Raw genomic sequence first — 18484 nt, forward strand, 5'->3', positions numbered from 1 at the left:
TTAAAATTTAATGTAATATACTCACATCATCCTTGAATATGTGCATTGCAGATAAGAGTTACGTACATTTTGAGCGACTGCAAAGTAATCTCCTCCGATGTCACTCAGTTTTTATATTGGGAAAATGTAGGTTCAACATCACACGATGTAATAGGTGCATATTTGAAGAACGGAAAGTCACTACTTCTTAGTACACCAACTTCAGACGTCTTGTCATGACCTGATGGTACATCATTTATAATACGAAGTTGTGAATAGACAGAATTTTTAGCAATAATGTTTCTGAACTTACATTTCACTTTTTCTGAAATTAGTGAATTGTTATTTTGGATAACGGTTTGTGATACTTTATACACTATATTAAAGGCTTCTGAGAGTTGTATTTTAGACGATTCTAACACGGTGATGCTTTTGGACACGATTTTAAAATTAGAATCAATGAACAGAATATCTTCCAATATCTGTTCAGAAGGCAATGATTTTACAGCTGCAACAGCGGAATTGTCTGTGCTATCCAATGCATAAATTACCTCCATTATTTTGCCGTAATATTCTGCATAATAATTAATAGCATCCAACCACGTTTTCCAACGGGTCAAGACTGGCTGCGGGGGTAAGGGTATTCCAGGGGCAATTGTTTGGAACAGCAACACTCTCATTGTAGCATGTTTGATTGAATTCTTGTCTGCACTGAACAAAATGTTAAACTTTAACTATTCCAACCACAGTACTGTAAAAATATGTGCTTACATAGGTACACATTAGCTGTAGCTGCTCTATCTATTTGGACCAGTCACATCTCTAAACACGAACTGCTTATACTACGAGACCGGGAGGTCGCTCACCTCTTCTATACTACCGTACGTCAGCAACCTGATTGCATGCTGCGTGTGGCAATTCAACGAAGTCTACATATAACTATTCAATTTATGTTGGTTTAACTTACACTTACTTCTGGTTTTAGTGCAAGTTTTCACCCGATCGCATTTACTTTAAACATTCAAACGTCTTTACTTGCTAAGTTTGAAATTCTCTTTTTCAATTCTATAATAAACAATTGTGTACAGTATATACAGTGGCTCCCTTTAATATTTGGTTCGTGATTTATTTTACAGTATTTTGCTATTGATGTTTTGTTCTATATCAAGTGAATCTGCGTTTCGTTGCAGATAGAACATTTAAACACTTTGTATATGACGTTAAAAAGTTTACATCGAAAGTTTAATATTTACGATGTAATAACTAATAATCGGTAAGTAACATCAAAGTTCACCCTCTTTAATATTCGGTTTTGATTTATTTGGTTCCAATCTAAGGCACGTTTTCTGCTGACAGTATTGTAGGGTTCAGTAGCGAACGTGCAATCATTCTGTCTACACGCTGTGCATAGCTCAAGCCAGGTTAGAGTACAAGTCGTAAAATGGGTCGCAAAGAAAACAACACAACTTTTGACCAGCGACAATTTGTGATCTATCATCACGAAAAAGGGCTAAAATACACAGAAATAGCCAACATATTAGTGTGAGTAAGAGTACAGTTGGAGATATAGTAAGAAGATACGAAAACGAAGACGGAATGGAGTCCATACACAAACAGGGCAGCCGAAAAAATTAACTGAACGTGAAGAACGCTCCATCCTGAAGAAAATAAAAGAAAATCCTCGACTAAGTGCAACGAAACTTGCAGCATGTGTTCGTGAGGAGTTCGGCAAGCAGGTCGGTGCCGAAACAATTCGAAGAGTTTTGAGGAAAAGGGGGTTTAATGGGAGAGTATGTAGGAGAAAACCTTACATAAATGAAATAAATAAAAGGAGGCGGCTTCAGTTGGCAAGGGAACATATCTATATAGAGGAAAACTGGTGGGACGATGTGATATTTGCTGATGAAAGCCAATTTAACGTCTTCGGGGTGGATGGACAACAGTACGTGTGGCCTAAGAAAAATGAAGAACTTGAAAAAAAGAATCTGATGCCAACAGTGAAACATGGTGGGGGCAACGTCATGGTATGGGGTTGTATGACTGCAAGTGGGGTTGGTGAACTTGTTTTTATAGAAAAAAGGATGGATCAGCATTATGAGAAATAATTTAAAACGAAGTGCAGAGAGTCTAGGGATTAAAAATAGTTTCAAGTACAGTACTATCAGGACAATGATCCTAAACACACAGCTGAAAAAGTGCGTTTATGGCTTCTATACAACTGTCCAAAGGTAATCCGAACCCCAGCACAATCACCGGATTTAAATCCGATTGGGAGGAACTTAATCGCAAGATCAGACATACTCCTATCACTTCCAAGACAGAACTGAAACGGAGATTAACGGAAGAACGGAGGAAAATTAGTCCCCAATTTACTACGAAGTTATCCAGGAGCATGCCAAGGCGTTTGAGGGCTGTTTTGAGGCAGAAGGGGTATTCAACAAAATATTGAATTGAACAAACCGAATATCAATGAGGCACTATTTTCTATCAGAAATAATGAAATAATGTTTATAATTTTTTTTATATAACATAGGAGATTTTTTCATTTTGTTGTAAATCTATATAATTTAACAGAGAGTATACTTTTGCTTTCATTATAGTGCACATTTTTATTTTCATTAAATTTTTTGAAAATAATTAGTGTTTTTATTTTAGTCTTACATATCAGTCAAACCGAATATTAGTGGGAGCCACTGTAAATCGTCTCTGCTGCTTATTCATTCAATTATCTTTTACAACAGACATATTTATATTTAAATTTTAGGTCCTCGTTTACATAATAATTAACTATTTCATTTAATAAATATCGTGTCGAGGTTAGCAGAAGTCGACAATAAATGAACAAACTGAATAGCTGAATCGGTACATTCTATGCGTATACAGTATGTAGGCCAGTGTCTAACCTTGCGCATTCGCTTGTCAACAAAATCGTCTACGTAGCCTCAATACAGCTGTCAGCTTACTTGTTTAAACACATTTGTCAATCTAATTACATAATGAACATCAATATTCCACTTTAATCAATTCAATCGCATACATTCATTTTCATTCATTGCTATTATGTTTCTAATAAATGTATAACTTAGTACAATCCTGTCTAATTTGAAGTATAGTGTTTACCATTAAAATTTATAACGTCTTAATCTTTTGATCATTTTCTAATCAGTAAAGCTATTTGCAAAAACTTTTCTAGTGAGTTATTATTCAGCTATTATAATTACGTCGTTATTTCTTAATAAATTCATAAATGTATTATTTTCAATTTTATGTGTTAAAACTTCGACGTTATTGAATCTTATTTCCGAAATATGGCTACTATTCATACTTAGTTAATTATTAACTTTTCTAATAGCAGGAGTGTTTATTCGTTGTTGATGCCTACCTCTTAGCGAGTAAATTCGTTCAGTAACTATATCCTTATTCGAATTAGATTGTTCATGTCTATTTCTATTAAAATTCCTATGTGTTGTTTCACCTCTGAGCAAATGTTCATCACCTGCATCGACCTCATCGGTTGATCCAATGAGACAAGTAGACAATGGTATATTACTTATATTTAACATCATTCATGTCCATCGTTGTGGTTATGTGTTTAAATTTATAATGAGATGAATAATACTTATATTTAACAACACTCATGTCCACCGTTGTGGTTATGTGTTTGAATGTATAATGAGACAAGTAGACTACGTATATTACTTATATTTAACATCATTCGCATCCACCGTTGTGGTTATGTGTTTAAATTTATAATGAGACAAGCAATACTTATATTTAACAACATTCATGTCCACCCTTGTGATTATGTGTGGAAGTGTATAATGAGACAAGTAGATTACTTACTATTACTTATATTTAACAACATTCATGTCCACCGTTGCGGTTATGTGGATAGCGCGCGCGCTTCCCGACCGACCAACTGATCAAAGATTCGATTCCCGACATGGGCAATGGAAAAAAATTATCCTCCGTCCAAGTGACTGGGTGTTTGTCCCTTGTCTCTGTGGTGGCTCTGTGCAATGCTAACCCCATGACTAGGAAGGTCCGCACTTGTGAGATGTCTAGTGATCTCCCTTCTCTATCCGCAGTGACGTGTAAGTCGGGAAAGAGGAAGGTTAAACCGACTAAGAAAGAAAAACATCGTCCATTTGTAGGATATAGACTTACTGCTGTATGTCATATTATGATTAATAATAATGTTTTATAAAATTGCATGTATTAGTCTATTTTTACTGATTATACAGTATTATAATCAGTGTTGGGATTCTAAGGATTTAGCGTTTTCTGTTTCTTGTAAAAATCTAGAATATTTTAACACAGTTGTATGTTTCATGCGTCCTTCCCTAAAATACATTAATCTTATAGAACCTAAAAAAGGCTAAATGACAAGGGTGCCCGCAGGATCCAATCTCAGTGATAGCAAGATGGTTAGAAAATTGGAGAAAATGGATGGACAAGGAGAGAAAATTTAACATGAAAAATAGCCAGTTCTGAAATCTAAATTACCTTGCGCACTTATTCATATTTTAAAGCACTCGCTTTTGTTGAATTTTTTACCGAGGGTTGGAGAAAACATGTATCGAGCACGTAGAGAAAAATAAAAAAAAGCTTAAAAATAAAAAATCTCAGTGGTAGCAATTGCTACCCCCTAAATGGCACATATAAACCTAAAAAGGATCAAACGAATCATAAAAACCAAGAAAGACTAAATAGGGAAAAAAAACTAAAAAATATAAAATAATGCATATAGGTACCAGTATACAATTAAGTATATTTAGGCTACAATAATAATGTCTTGAAACGGTAAACAATGTACGAAAGAAACGAATTGCATTTAAATTTCGAGATTAACACATTGTTAGCTACATTCAATTGCTGAATCAGACATATTCTTGGGATTTCGCATTATTTAATTTGTTCTTTGCTAACGTTTCACAGACGTGGTACAATAAATGTTTAGTTCTTGAGTTGGCACACTTACAGGTAGTGTACACATGCCTAAATTTGCAGCATCACATGCATATCTACTTCGAAAATGAATAGGCGACAATTTCAATTTCGCAACGGGCGGCGAAAAAATCTTGTGCCAAGCTTGTCAAAAGAAAGTATGCAATGCATAATCCTATTTGATTCAGTTTTAATAAATTTTGAGTCGAGTCATATTTTTTATTTTTACTTTTTTTGCGATAATCTACTAAAATATTAACTAAATTGAAAATTAACATGAGACAAAAGTTATTTATTTTTTAATTTTCTATAGCATTTATCTGAAACATTTTGTGATTGGTCCAATAGTTAAAAGTGTCTGAAATTGTATATCGTTTGGAAAGTGCGTCTATATCGTTGAAACGATCTATAGACATTATTGCATCAGTATCTGCCTCGATGGAAATTCCAGAACCTATGTGTACAGCTTGCTTCTCGAAACTAAAACGGATTCTTCAGCGAAACCCAGAATTTGACAAAATAAAGGAAGTGTGTGGAGATCTTGAAGGGGAAAAAATAACGGGCAAACTACCTTGGGGTCCAGCATCAGTGGCAGCAATGAAATTTTGCTCCCTTGCAGGGCCGCCGACAGAATTTATGGGCCCCTGTGCAATATTGTGCTCGGGTCCTGTTGAAAAAAAATTAAACATGACAAGTTACCAATTATTCTGACCATAATAATTATTTGCAAAATAAATAAAAAATAACCCCATACACAGATACGAATCTAAAAATATACACTTTTGTTACATTGAAAACTTTTAGCAAAACTTCACTTTAGCACAATATATTATATTCATCATGCTTCTTTTTCAGTAGGGCCTACATAGTTTGTTTCGTGACAAAACTTTCATCTTTTCGTTGTCGTTTGTTTCGTTTCGTTTTCATAAAACACTATTCTTAAAGCTGTAATTTCTGACTTGCAGGCCAACATCAACAAACAACTCTTCTTGACTTCATTGATGCAAAATCATCAATTATATCATCAAACTTTAAAGACCTAGCAAGATCGCTCTCCAGACTAAGGAGACCAAGGTTACTCAGTCTTTCTTGGCACATTGTTACTCTGAATACATTTTTATTTCCTTCATTTTGTTTGAAGTTGGTATTAATGTGTTAATATGTGCAAGTGAAACAAATTTACACACACGAGTTCCTAACTCTGAGTCATGACAGGTAACATGCGGCCTTGGAAAACTAAAAAGTGGCAGACAAATTGTGTCATTGAATGTGGCGTTCGAAAAAGTACCCCCAACCTGCCTAATAACCTTCTAAATGACGGAACAAGAGTCTTTCCAGTATTATTTTCAAAACTCAAGAATGGAGATTGTGTTCCCAGGGACTGGCTAGTGTGGAGTGAAACAAATCAGTCACAGCACTATTTTTCCTGATTTGTTTCACTCCACACTAGCCAGTCTCTGGGAATACATTCTCCATTCTTGAGTTTTGAAAATATTGTAATACTGTTTTTGGAAAGGCTCTTGTTTTCCAACAACACATTCAATGACACAAATTGTCTGCTATTTTTTAGTTTTCCAAGGTCGCTCAATTTCACACCAACTTCAATCAAAGTTCTACTCCCTTTCTTAATATCTTCCAATTTTTCTGTCTCTCCTTGCGCTTCTCAGCTCCCAACTTATGCTTCTACTTGTCCATTGTCCACTGGTAACACTAATGAGCAGAATTTACTAGAAAAACGATAACGAAAAGACGAAAGTTTCGTCACGAAACATACTATGTAGGCCCTGCTGAAAAGGAAACGTAATCCTCCGGCTTGGATTTGGGAGAGTCCACTAGCATATTGTGGTGAGCCGGCAGGGGTTGGTAGTTTGGAGGACAAGCCAATTGAACGTGTTCGGTACAAGCGACGGGAACATATTTCAGGCAAATCCCGGAGCCCGCAAGTGTCGTGTCGATGATTGTTAACGTGGGAAACCGATATTCTATTAGGCCTATATAAAAGTTAAACATTTACATAATGAAGTGATAATTTTTATTAATTCTACTATTGTTGGTTAATATGTCAGATTCATGTAACAAATGTTCTTTCAAAATTTTATAGTACTGGTATGTATCTGTGAATAATTATTCGTGATAATAAAAAGTAATCAGACTCACTTAATCTGACGGGCCCTGACTGCTCACGGGCCCATATGCACTTGCCCCCTTTGCCCCCGCTTCTCGGCGGCCCTGCTCCCATGACAACTTGTGCCGTTGAAAGGTCATTTGCAATATACAAAACAGTGTTGACAGACAATAGAAAGAGATTTGCACCAGACAATTTATAAATGTGGCTTGTCATATTATTTAGTCAGCAGTTATTTGTATATGATAGGTAAGGCATTTTACATAACAGGAAAATCCATGGAATCAATAAAATATATCGAAATAAATGTAATTATTAAACACAATAATGGAACATGGAACTCACCAAGGGTAAAGAATGAAACTGGCATGATGAATATATTGAAGGAGAAGTAGGAGGACTATGCCTTATGTCGATGTAGATTTTGTTGATATGGTTTGACAGTGAAAAATTAGAGAAGGGAAAACGATTATGGATTTAAAAAATACTCAGATTTCAATATGTATTTTTTTTTAAGTTCAAGGGGGGATTCAAACCCGGTAATTCCTCCTTGCGTATGCCCCTGCCTATCATGAACCACAGGATTGGCGTCTTTTTATCGATACATCGAAATTTAGTTTGAAAATTGTACATCTACATAATGGTGACGACATGCCATCTATTCTTGTTGCACATATTGACAATAAGGCCATATCAAACATAAATGTAAGAAATATCAGTTGACTGTTACTGCGATTTAGAAGAAGTTGTCTTACTTCTTCGTTTGCAAGATTGATCTATAGATATTGTTGTGTCTTGTACGAGTATTATGGGACGGACAATTTTATTTATATAAACACATGTGAAAATCGTTCAACTTATTGACCGTGCTAAGGTAATCTTCCCATCTCTGCACATAAAATTGGGTCTCTTCAGGTCCTATTCTATAACTAGGCAAATGTCCAGGGCGTAAAATTTTAGGGAGCGTAAGAATTTTTGAGGCAGTATTTTAAAGTAATATTTCATAATATAATTGAAGCCATGACTTTCATAAGTGCACAAGTCCAGTCAAGTAAGTTTTGAGAAAATCAATAAAAACTTCATAACTTTTGAAAATGATGTGCCATTGTGTTGATTTTTATAGTACACAAACTTTGGCTCATCATACTTGTTATAATTATTCAAAAATGAATTTACTATTGGTAATTTGTTATAATTTTATTAATGAATTTGTTGGATTTGTGTTGTTATGAAACTCAGTCTATGTCAAGAGATTGGAATGATTACAGTATCGAATGGGTAGAGGAATCAACTCTTTTAATGTGTATATTTAGCTGTAAACTTCATCTTACGATGTTGGATGACGTATATACGTCCGTTGATGTGACATATTAATGAATATTTAAATACTTATATCATGCCGTGGTATGAAAGAAAAATTCCACAACCTCAAACGGGATTCGAACCTGCGACTTCGTGTACTCCGGTCAGGCGCTCTACCAACTGAGCCATCGAGTTCGTTTCACGCCAAACGCTTGAAATTCTCCTCTCATACAGGCGACTCTGTTATAGAGTACTGTCCATAGCGTCAGCACTGCTTATGGGTGGAAAGAAACATTGTAAATGTAAACTTCACCTTACGATGTTGGATGACGTATATACGTCCGTTGATGTGACATATTAATGAATATTTAAATACTTATATAGTCACAATCATGCCATGGTATGAAAGAAAAATTCCACAACCTCCAGCGGGATTCGAACCTGCGACTTCCTGTACTCCGGTCAGGCACTCTTTCATACCATGGCATGATTGTGACTATATAAGTATTTAAATATTCATTAATATGTCACATCAACGGACGTATATACGTCATCCAACATCGTAAGATGAAGTTTACATTTACGATGTTTCTTTCCACCCATAAGCAGTGCTGACTAGATCAGACGCTATGGACAGTACTCTATAACAGAGTCGCCGGTATGAGAGGAGAATTTCAAGGCTGTGGCGTGAGATGAACTCGATAGCTCAGTTGGTAGTGCACCTGACTGGAGTACAAGAAGTCACAGGTTCGAATCCCGCTCGAGGTTGTAGAATTTTTCTTTCATACCATGGCATGATTGTGACTATATAAGTATTTAAATATTCATATTTAGCTACTTTTTATTTGTAATGTAATATGAAAAACAGATATTACTCTCATTTACAGTGGCTCCCTTTAATATTCGGTTCGTGATTAATTTTATAGTATTTTGCTATTGATGTTTTGTTCTGCGTTGAAGTGAACCTGCATTTCGTTGCAGATAGAACATTTAAACACTTTGTACATAATGTTAAAAAATTACATCGAAAGTTTAATATTTACGATGTAATAACAAATAATCGCTAAATAACATCAAAGTTCACCCTCTTTAATATTCGGTTTTGATTTATTTTCTTCCAATCTAAGGCACGTTTTCTGCTGACAGTATTGTAGGGTTCAGCACGAACGTGCAATCATTCTGTCTACACGTTGTGCACAGCTCAGGCGAGGTGGAGTACAAGTCGTAAAATGGGTCGCAAAGGAAACAACACAACTTTTGACCAGCGACAACTTGTGATCTATCATCACGAAAAAGGGCTAAAATACACAGAAATAGCCAAAATATTACGTGTGAGTAAGAGTACGGTTGGGGTTATAGTAAGAAGATAGAAAAACGAAGGCAGAATCGAGTCCATACCACAAAAAGGGCAGCCAAAAAAATTAACTGAACGTGAAGAACGCTCCATCCTGAAGAAAATAAAAGAAAATCCTCGACTAAGTGCAACGAAACTTGCAGCATGTGTTCGTGAGGAGTTTGGCAAGCAGGTAGGTGCCGAAACAATTCGAAGAGTTTTGAGGAAAAAGGGGTTTAATGGGAGAGTATGTAGGAAAAAACCTTACATAAATGAAATAAATAAAAGAAGGCGGCTTCAGTTCGCAAGGGAACATGTCCATAAAGAGGAAAACTGGTGGGACGATGTGATATTTGGTGATGAAAGTAAATTTAACGTCTTTGGGCCGGATGGACAACAGTACGTGTGGCGTAAGAAAAATGAAGAACTCGAAAAAAAGAATCTGTTGCCAACAGTGAAACATGGTGGGGGCAACGTCATGGTATGGGGTTGTATGTCTGCAGGTGGGGTTGGTGAACTTGTTTTTATAGAAAAAAGGATGGATCAGCATGTGTATTTGGACATTATGAGAAACAATTTAAAACGAAGTGCAGAGAGTCTAGGGATTAAAGATAGTTTCAAGTACTATCAGGACAATGATCCTAAACACACAGCTGAAAAAGTGCGTTTATGGCTTCTATACAACTGTCCAAAGGTAATCCGAACCCCAGCACAATCACCGGATTTAAATCCGATTGAGAATTTATGGGAGGAACTTAATCGCAAGATCAGACAAACTCCTATCACTTCAAAGACAGAACTGAAACGGAGATTAACGGAAGAATGGAGGAAAATTAGTCCCCAATTTACTACGAAGTTATCCAGGAGCATGCCAAGGCGTTTGAGGGCTGTTTTGAGGCAAAAGGGGTGTTCAACAAAATATTGAATTGAACAAACCGAATATTAATGAGGCACTGTGTTCTATCAGAATAATGTAATAATGTTTATAATTTTTATTTATTTAACAGAGGAGATTTTTTTTCATTTTGTTGTAAATCTATGTGATTTAACAGAGAGTATACTTTTGCTTTTATTATAGTGCACATTTTTATTTTCATTAAATTTTTTGAAAATAATTAGTGTATATATTTTAATCTTACATGCCAGTCAAACCGAATATTAATGGGAGCCACTGTAGATATCTTAATCTGAATACCATACCTCACTTCATGATTCGTAAGAATTAGGAATCTGCTCTTTGCCACATTTATCACACAGTGTTTGAAAATAAGATTGTTTTTCAGGAAGAACGGAAGCAAGATATGTAGAAATGTCCCTGGCTTTTGCAGATTACAGAGGAATTTCTTTATCGTATGCTTTCTTCAGTATGGTTTCAGCAAACTTTGTGTTTCCTTTCATTAAGAATGTCTCTGTTATTAAACCACTAGAGTTCTTGCTCACAGTAATGAAGTTCGATCTGTATTCAATAATCTTGTAAGTAGTCACCTTCCACTTCTCTTGCTTTTTAGCCACTGTAATAGGTTCCTTCATCTTGCTGAACACAATCTTATAATCCTTGATCCTGGGCTGTTGAACATCACATACTTCAGTATTTTTGGATGGGTTCTTTATTATGCTTAACCAGTCCTCAGCAGTGTATATGACATGCAATATAAGAATGACCTTTAGTCCGGTAAACATGACGAATGTAGGCCTAGTCAAATCTACCCTGTTCAGTCAAATGACTAAGGTATTTGATTAATGTGTTATTTCTGTTCTATGCTGTACAAGCATCAGTGAATATACATCCAGATTTCTCACATTAATGTCCATGTTGTCAATGTAATGATGTAGAAAAGATATCACATTATTTAGACCCTTTTTCGCGGTCAACTCAGTGTAGGGATAGATGCTACACTCACCAGTTGAGAATGTATGTATTCCAAAAATATACAGCCAGAGCTGCCTCCCATAAAACATTTCTGTTATTGGAATATGGGGATACGGAATGTTTTGCATATAATTAAAAGCTATTACTTCTGAGAGGCCATGTTCACTTCCTCCTTCCTTCACTAAAACCTCTAACCTATTTCTACGTCTATGCGGAACAGATACAGATATCAAACCAGCTAAGTATATATCTTGGATGTCTTTTGTGGACATAGCGTTGAATTTTCTGAGAACCTCTCTCTTAAATGGGTCGGAAAAGGATGCCATGCATTTCCGTCTACACTTGTAAAGAACCATTAAAGTATGTTGCACGCTTTTGAAACATTACAGATTTATACGATCACCTATAATTTAATTAACGAATATAACAATAATACAAATAATTGACTTACTTGCAGCCTGGGCATTTCATTTCCTACAGAATTTAACACACGTTCGCCGCACGTGATTTTTTGTTTGTGAACGTTTCTCTTCCACTAATTTGGTCGAGATTTCTTCCTGGGCACAGGCAGATTGTCTCTGACATTTCATTCATTTCTGAATTATAATTTTATTGAAGATGACGCAGGATTATTAGCTTTTAAACTCAAAATCAATCTTAAAGGCGCGCAAAACACTGATCAGCTGCCGACTGCTAACAATCGCACTTGGCATGGCGCGGGGAAACATGTGCTATTATGATGCGCAGCTACGCAAAGCGCACGATGCTTGTCTGACTTCCATAACAACAAAAGTTCCTGGACTTGTGTTAGAATGAAACTCACCAACTCAATAGCGTGTGAAAAAACTCGAAACTTGTGTTGTTTTGAATGTCATACGATAGAGCTCAGTGAGACGAATGCAACGATATATTTTGATATTTTGATATATTTATTTCTACAACTCTTATTTGGTAATGGGTCGCCACCACATCTCGCAACGATATATGTAATTTATATAGTGCCAAAAAGTGGACTTGTGCACTTATGAAAGTCATGGCTTCAATTGGCGTTAAAACAAAATTGATCTACTCGTAGCGGCACACTTAATCATACTTTCAACCGCCAGTCTGTAGCGGCGATTGTAGAAACTGCAGGTCCAATCCTTTTTCCGTGAGTCATAACAGTCTCTAAACTATTGTATCGTTTTTTGATAGCACAAAAGCTTTAGTACGAAAAACCAAGGAAATTTATAATGTTTTAAAGGACATAACTGAAGATTTTCCCCAGAGACCAGGTACTTGATTGCAAGCTATCTTGTGCTCAAGTTTCATAATTTTAAAATTGCTTTTCTTTCTGTTTTCTTAAATGATTTTTTTAGAACTCAATAAGCGCAACAACAGTTCACAAGAAAAGACAGTGTCGTAGCAACTACCAAGCAATTTCTAATTTTAGAAGTGTTTTTGAATGAAGAAACGAATTAATTCGAATACTATGGAAAATCTGTTTTGAGTATTTGTGGATCTGAAACGCCAAATTACACACAGATCAGGAAACATACAATGTTTCATGATAAAGAGCGAGGAAATGATGACATTCTAGATGAAAGAATAAAATTCAGAACTGATGTGTTTCTCAAAGTAGTTGATTCATTTATAGTTAACTTGTAAAGATGGAGAAGAGCATATGAGGTACTGACAAATCGCTTTGAAATTTTGTCTCTTCTTCTATCATCTGATGTGGCGAACCAAGATATTATTTAAGCTGCGCTGAAATTAGCACAGTACTATCCGGAAGACATTAACAGTGATTTTGGGGACGAGTGCTCTAATTTCAAGATATAAGCCTACTCGTAGGTTCAGCTAGAGACATTAACGATATCAGAACTGTATTCATTCGACATAACAGCCCTTAAAGTACTTTCCATAATTTTAAAATTGTGTTAAGGACTTTCCTACTCTACCGGTCACTAACTGCACAGCAGAACGAGGTTTTTCTGTGAATTTAATAAACGATTTTTTGTAGTGCTATAAAACGTCCTTTCATTTTCTGCACTTAGCCTACACTTCGAATTTTTTCCCACAAATTTTGGTTCTTTCAGCGACGAACAAGGAGAATGCTCTCGTCAGGTCATTATTACAGCAACAAACTTTACCAACGACGCTAGGATGTGATCGTGATGAGAGATCACTGCAAGTTTCTCTACCGGGAAACGTTACATTTTTGTTCTATTACAGAAAATCAACAAAAACACACTTATTATGAAAGATTTATTGTTTACTGACAGTTTCTTGCATGCGTTATTAAATATAAGATCATACTTATTTTTATAGCTGTTAATCAAAATGTTCAATAATAATCTATTTTTGGTACAACATGAATTGCATATCGACATCGGTGTTTCATAATTACGCAAATTAAGCCAAATTTCAGGAACCTATTGATAACTCAGAACTGTGACTCCATAGGGCAATTTAAATGCTTTTCCCGAATTCAGGGGATCAAATCACCCTTTGATCACAAATGTTGATCAAAATTGTCGAAAAAACTTACAATTTGTTGACTACTGTAATATTATTTTCTCACTATTAAATAAAAAAATATTTTTCAACACAAATATAATACAGAAGTAGCTTATTTTAAGACACTGTAGACGGCAACTACAAAGACCTTCTGTAACTGTGATAGTAGACAACAGAAACTTTTTTCTGCAAAATAATTCCTTCATACATGGCACTGTTTAATATATTTGTTCAGACCCTTCGCTTGTCTTTTTTGGTGCCCATAAAGCTATGGTTCCGTTATAGCGATCATCGCCGAGCAATCAACGACGTTCGATTAGCTCTATAGTTTTATAGGTAAAAAATATACGGAACTGGTTTCTTTACAACGTTCAGCGCGGTCTGCAGCAATTTACGTTGGCGCTCATCGCTGTGGATTGACTTGGCTTGAAATTGACAGCGATGATCATCGTTCATTTAGGTCACAAAAGAATGACGATAAAATAATATGCCTGCAAAACATCGTGTATTTAGCAATTCCTCACAAATAAATTATGAAACTTTAATTAATTATGATGTTTCCAATTATCTTGCACTGTACGATATGAGTTCCAAGAAATATAGAGATACCGATAAAATTGAAATGGTGAAATTGTAGGCAGGAGTGGTAAAGTATCTGTATTTCAAAATAGACTCATTCTGTATTCCAATACATTAGAGAAATAATATTTAAACACTTAGGCCTACTTTTTTAAAGACAGTGTTTATAAAAATGTTGAATTTAATATTGTTACAACAAGGACGTATAGGCCTACAGAGTGATAGTGAACCGTAAGTAATATCATTATTTCAAGGGGTTATTCTTTGAGATATTTCAAACAAAACGTTTAATACAGTTTTGCTCGTTTTTGGTTTCATAGCGTGTTTTGGGGAAGCCATAGATTTAATTCTCAATATCCTCAGTCAATTTAAGAGATAACAAATAAGGACAAAATTAAAATTATTTAATTATTTATTATCAAAATGTTTTCTTAAATTGACTGAGCATATTGGGAATTAAGTCAAAGGCTTTTCCAAAACACGCAATTAAATGTTTCATATAAAAGGAAGAAAACCAGCAAATTGTATTACAATTTTTTTGTTTGAAATATCTCAAAGAATAACCCCTGAAATTAATGGCATTACTTACGGTTAATTTAGTATATAGAATGTGAAGAGAATCTCTTCCCTGAAATTCCCGCCTTTAAACGACGATTAAAATCCCGATGAAGTATGTCCTAGAACTAGGTTTAAGTTGAATAGCTTGAATATTGTAACCACTAATTTATAACGATCGATGTAATTAATTTTGTTAACACAGATCCCCCTCTCGGAAAATAATTTATATAATTATACGGCTCTGTGTCAAAAGTGGCATAAGAACAACAATGTATCTCACTGATATAATTTAGATCTTCGTTCCCTACTAGAAAAATAAGCCCTAAACTTGTCTCCAACGCAAATGATTCAGCAGAATTATTCTCTCCGAACTTAATGACATAAAATTTTCTGACGGCATAATAGAAGACCTCCCCGGAATTAGATGTAACCAACAAGTCAGTAATTTATGTTTAAAGAGAAATGAAACTAATTTCAGGGACATAATATTTCTTTAAGCCTGTATTTACTTTCACAACCATTTGACTAATCAAAGATACAAGTTTATTCAGCTCTTGAAAATAATTTATTTTTATAAATAGAAAGCTTCAAAATTATTTTTACCACATAAACCACCTATTTCAATAAATTGATGTTACGTCTTTTTCCGAGGAGGTCTTCAATACTTCCGATAGCAAAGACGCTAACGGAAACCGCTCAGCTGATGTTGAAGGCGCCAACGTTATTTCCGCTGTAGAGTTTTAATGCGTGGGCTTGAATTCAGAAACACATGTTAATCGTGTGGCTGTATTAAGTATTTGAGATTAATTATTTTAGGCTACATTTTAATACGTCATAGACAAAAATGTTAACACAACATTTTAGTTTTGAACAGAGAACTCTGTAACAGAATCCATTCACATCTGTTTTGTTGCGCCAATAACCGTGATAGCTGGTTGAAGATTTTTCACACTCAGCTAGTTTGTGTATGTACTTCATATGTCTAGTTATACTCACAGGTCTGTTAACGAATTGAATTTTCTCTTATCACCTCTATATTTTAAATGAATAAAATCACTGAACTGATCATTGTAACAAAAAAGCTTTCAACTTGTGAAATTGTGAAGTTGTGCCAAGTTCACAATATTTATAGATTTGGGCTTCACGCCAATTGTGTCATATAGTTCCTCGTAAATAAATGTTCCGTTTTCGTATTTCGTTATTAGTTTGAGAACATTATTAACAGCAACTATAATTCGTTCTGTTACTAAAAGAAATATTATACGAGTATAATATTCGTTATAAAAATAAATGTAACATAAAATGCTGATACAATGCACTGCCAAATCCCTTTTACAAAGTATTCAACGTTCTTTTCTGCTACCGTAGCCTTTAGAAATGATTACAAAGATACATAAAGAAGGATATAACATTGTTTTATAAAGAACTCTAAACGATACACATTGAAAACTCTAGAATCATGAGAGCAAAAAATCCCTCGCACTTACTGCAGAGCTGTGACATCCGGACTTCTAGCAGTGCTAGTGATGCCAACATAATTTGAAATAGTACTAATAAAAACAGAGCAGATTTTTGGTAATAAATTGACTGTATAAATAGTTACGATGTGTTAATTAAATATTTCTTCAATATTATTTTAATACTTCACAGTAGTTAATTATGAAAATGTAAAAACTCGATTTAAAAGTGTGAATAACTGAGAAACTTTGCTATTAGAGCGAACGCAAACGACAAATGTGCGGAGGCGGCATTCGCTACCAATAAGAACTTCTGACTAAAAAAGCGTATATATCGTGTACTTATGTATGTATTGTATTGTATTTTATATAAAACTCATAGAACTAATATCGGTGTTTATATAATAATAATAATAATAATAATAATAATAATCATCATCATCATCATCATCATCATCATCATCACGTCAAATTAAGTATAATGCGTAAAGTTCAATAATAAAAAATCAATAAATTTGCAGAGTAAGGAATTCATTCTCTCACTCTCTTTCTCAATGCTTGTAAGAATACTTGAAATTTCAAGACTGAAGTGACCAAAACTGACAGGATGCAATTTAAATTTTTATCTTGGGAACTACTCAACCAATAATGATAAAATTTTCCAAATACAGTATATGTGTCTCTTGTATATGCCACATGAATTTCATTCTGATTGGATGAATTGTTTAGCTATATTGATAAGTTCTTTTAAATTACTTTTTTTTCGCTAGCTCAAAATATTAGTTTTTAATGTATCCTTTCTCTTAAGACATGATAAGAACGAGCAAAGGAACGAAGCGACTACCAGATATTAGTGATTGTGAGGACAGAATAGATAGGGCTTCGGAGAGGTTATTAAATGGCGAAATGGAGGACAGACTAGTGAGGAGGATGGAATTGGCGAGGAAGAAGAGTGAAAGAAGTGAGTCCAAAAAAGTCACGGGTGGCAAAAGTGACAGAATAGAAATAGAGAAGAAAGTGTTAAGTGGAGAAGATAGTGTAAGAGTTTAGTAAGATAGACATAAAAAATGAATAAAAGAAAATTAAAATGAAAGAATACCTGAAGAAATGTGAAGCGGAAGAGAGAGAAATTGTAAGTGTAATCAAGTAAATGTGATATTTAATGTTTTTCAGTGTTGTGGGTGGGGAGTAATATCAGGGGTACTATAACTGTAGGAGTATTATAGAAATAAATTTATGGAAAGAGGTAATAAAAGAGGAAATTTAGGAGTGAAGTGAAGGGAGAACGTTAAATACGTAAATAAATAGAGGCTAGAATAGTAGGGAAATAGTAAGTGATGTGTTGCAGAATAGAGAAAATGGAAATGTAAACAAATAATTTCGGAGAAAATAGCTGGAAAATAATGATTAAGAGTAGGTAGATTTGAGAATAGAGAATAAAATAAATGAAAAAAAAAATTATCAAGGAAGGGAATATGCAATATTTAATAAGAAAGCGAGAAATGGAAGGAAGACAGTCTAGGTATGAGAGAGAGAATAGAATAGGATAGGGAAGAATATATAGCAGTTTATTTAAAACAGAAGAATAGGAAGTAATCAGGAAATACTTGGCAAATGAATATATTAATAGAAAAGGGTGGGGATGATGGATCGAAAAGCAGAAATATCATATCACATATCATATCATATCATATCATATCATATCATATCATATCATATCATATCATTATGTATCCTTTCTCAAAGAATATCATAGGCGGAAGTATGAATACCTTTTCACACATGTTAGGAGCCATATATGAGGCGCGTCCATAAAGTAACTTTCCCACTCGTCC

The 18484-nt window shown here is 34.7% G+C and overlaps 1 protein-coding gene across 4 annotated transcripts in view; it reads right to left on the reverse strand.

The window, feature by feature from the left end:
* LOC138694399 (uncharacterized) overlaps nucleotides 1-16799 on the reverse strand; it is a 36870-nt gene extending 20071 nt beyond the window's left edge. Inside the window, exons 1-2 of one of the 4 annotated variants that reach the window (XM_069818091.1) lie at nucleotides 16680-16799; nucleotides 5498-5593 (exon numbers count right to left, since the gene is read on the reverse strand). The gene's annotated coding sequence lies outside the window, so the exon portion shown is untranslated. Of the gene's footprint in view, nucleotides 1-5497; nucleotides 5594-16188; nucleotides 16302-16679 lie in introns of those variants that run through there. The other 3 variants (XM_069818090.1, XM_069818093.1, XM_069818092.1) reach the window with 3 other exon arrangements.
* Nucleotides 16800-18484: the final 1685 nt, after the last annotated feature.

Source organism: Periplaneta americana, chromosome 2 (assembly GCF_040183065.1).
Source record: "Periplaneta americana isolate PAMFEO1 chromosome 2, P.americana_PAMFEO1_priV1, whole genome shotgun sequence".
Classification (NCBI taxonomy): domain Eukaryota; kingdom Metazoa; phylum Arthropoda; class Insecta; order Blattodea; family Blattidae; genus Periplaneta; species Periplaneta americana.